The sequence below is a fragment of the Chrysochloris asiatica genome, unplaced genomic scaffold (assembly GCF_000296735.1).
Source record: "Chrysochloris asiatica unplaced genomic scaffold, ChrAsi1.0 scaffold00020, whole genome shotgun sequence".
NCBI lineage: Eukaryota > Metazoa > Chordata > Mammalia > Afrosoricida > Chrysochloridae > Chrysochloris > Chrysochloris asiatica.
The window spans coordinates 28,132,144-28,134,943 of record NW_006408538.1 but is presented as its reverse complement, the minus strand read 5'-3'; positions in this window follow the sequence as shown (position 1 = coordinate 28,134,943).

Here is a 2,800-nt window from a genome sequence, read left to right as displayed (position 1 = left end):
CAGGATTGTATTCTTTCACCATACTTATTCAACCTGTATGCTGAGCAAATAATCTGAGAGCTGGGTTATATGAAGAAAAACGTGACATCAGGATTGGAAGATGATTCATTAACAACTTACAATATACAGATGATAAAACTTTGCTTGCTGAAAGCCAAGAAGACTTAAAATACTTACCAATGAAGATCAAAGCCCACAGTTTTAGTATATGTTGCATCTCATTGTAAAGAAAACAAAAATCCTCACCACAGGACCAATAAACCACATTCTTATCAACGAAGAAATGGTAGGAAGTAGTTAAGGGTGGATACCAAGTAGACTAATATTGAAATATTGCTTCATTAAGATGGGGGTAAATGAGTAGATAAGGACAGTTTTCAGAGAGGGAAGAGATACTTAGCAAGTTCCTTTCTGCTGGTCTATTTTGTTAACAGAGAGGATGATGGTGGGTTTTTTTCCTTCTCCCCTAAGATAAATATTTATTGCTTGCTTATAATATACATTCTGCTGGAAGTAGCAATGAAAAAGATAGGCAAAGTCATGACCTACATTAAAGAACTCATATAATAAACAAGCTAACACATAATAAACAGTATAATGTAGAAATATACGAATACTGTGAAGAGAACGAAGGGATTGGTCAAGGAAATGCTTTCAGATAGGAACATGTGAGCTGAGGCTGACAGACTGGAATTAGGTTATCCAAGATCTCAGGGAAGTGTGTTCTTCATCAAGAAAATGATCTGGACACAGAAGTTGGTAGTTTTGATGAAGAGGAAGAAGACTGTGTAGAGAAGAGATAGAACACAGAGGTAGGTTATATAAAGCATCCTAGGCTGTGGGCAAGGTCAAAAGTTTGTGTTTATGTCTTAGAATAATGAGAAGCCATTGAAGGATTTTAGGCCTGGGGGCCATCACACAACCAACACAAATTTTTGGACTCATCTGTGTATAATAGGTGTCTCATCTGAGCAAAAGTGTAGCATTGGCAACATACTTATTGGCAACAACTCCATGTTCAGTGGAATTTATCTGTAGAAAATTCCTGGGCCTGTAGAAACTGATTGAACTACTCTGGCATGAGGTTACCTTTATTTGTTTGTTTGTTTTGTTTCGAGTCCTGATGTGGCACCATTGGATAAGTACTGGGCCACAAAGTTGGTTTGAAGTAGTGGTTTAAACCCACTCATAACTGAATCAATGGCACTTAACAACAACAAGGTGATTTTATTATACAGTCAAGGATGCAGCCTTCTAACTACTCTATTTCTTCTAGAATCTGATTCAATAGTCTTTTTAGACCCACTTTTCTACACTTTAATAATGGGAGAACCAAGCATTGTGTATGTGTTATATCTGGACAATATTCCCCAGCTAGTTGTCCAGGGGTGCCAGTGTAAAAGGGAGGTCCCCACTTTTTTAATCAGATATTCCTAGAGTTGTTTATTTGACCCCAAGGTCAGGAGATCCCAGAGACTGGGCTGCTATTGCAACAGCAGAAATGAAGATGCTAAGGAGAAGCTCACTGCCCACCAGACCCCAGAATCCATGCCACCTAAACCACTAGTGATGTACTAATTACCAAATCCATGGCCTTCTCAACAAGCTCAGTCATTTAGTATCACATGGCTCCTTTTAGTTCTTTGTGGCCATGGGACAGGGCCATGATCTTTTAAAAGCTGATCTCCAGACCTTTCGTTCAAGGTGCTTCTAGGTGGATTTGAACGGCCATACTTTTGGTTGGCCAAGTATGGTGGTTCAAACCATCTTAGCACTCAGGCAGAGCACTTGACTCCCTAGTCCTTGAATTTATCTTCTCAGCTAGGGTCTAGCTCCCCTTGCTGCTGCCCTCACCCATCTCTGGGAAGAATCTGTCCCCCACTAAGGACTGAGGTATTCCCAGTAAAGAGCACAGATAACATGGCTCTAGGTGGAGTCTCCCCTAACTATGATTGCCTGACCTGCAGCCATAATATAATTGGTGGTGGTGGTAGTTATGTGCCGTGGAGTTGGTTCCAACTTATAGTGACCCTGTACAGGGTTTCTGAGGCTGTATATCTTTACAAGAGCCGAATGCCTCATCTTTCTCCCATGGAATAGCTGGTAGTTTTGAACTTCTGACCTTGCGGTTCGTAGCTTGATTCATAACCAGTATGCTACCAGTGCTCCTTTTGGACACTGGAGACAATGGAAAACCTAAAAACCAAAACCAGAGTGACTAGGTACCTTATCCTTAATAGGTGGCAATTGAGTGTGCAGATAAGGAAGATGTAACTATTACTGATTTTTCTTTGATGGGGTTATTGAGTTCCAACAGGAACAAATACTGATGGATCATGCTTGAGTTGGTATGTTCGTTCTTGCACTGGGCATGAGCATTGAAGGTGAAGGTTTTCAGGGCTGAGAGAGGCCTGCAATATGATTCAGAGGTGATAATGGCTCTTCCTAGAGTCCATGACAAAGTCCACTTGGAGTGAAACTGTGTGCACTGGTAATGGGGGCAGTGCTAGACACAGTCTCACATGTGTGAGTAGAATCCAGGAAACATCAGAGTTCTGAGTATCATTATCTTTCCATTGAGGCATGGTCAGACTCTTGCATCTTTCCTACACATGACATGCCCATCATCAGCCCCAGAGACCTAACATGTGCCGGGGGCCAGCCCCGACATACTTATTAAGGGGGCTCAAGAAGGAATGTGTGGAGTCGGCTGCTGCTGATGATATTGATGATTTTAATCTGTATTTTACTTAATTTTTTCAGCTCCTTATATACTGTTACAATACACTATGATCTCATA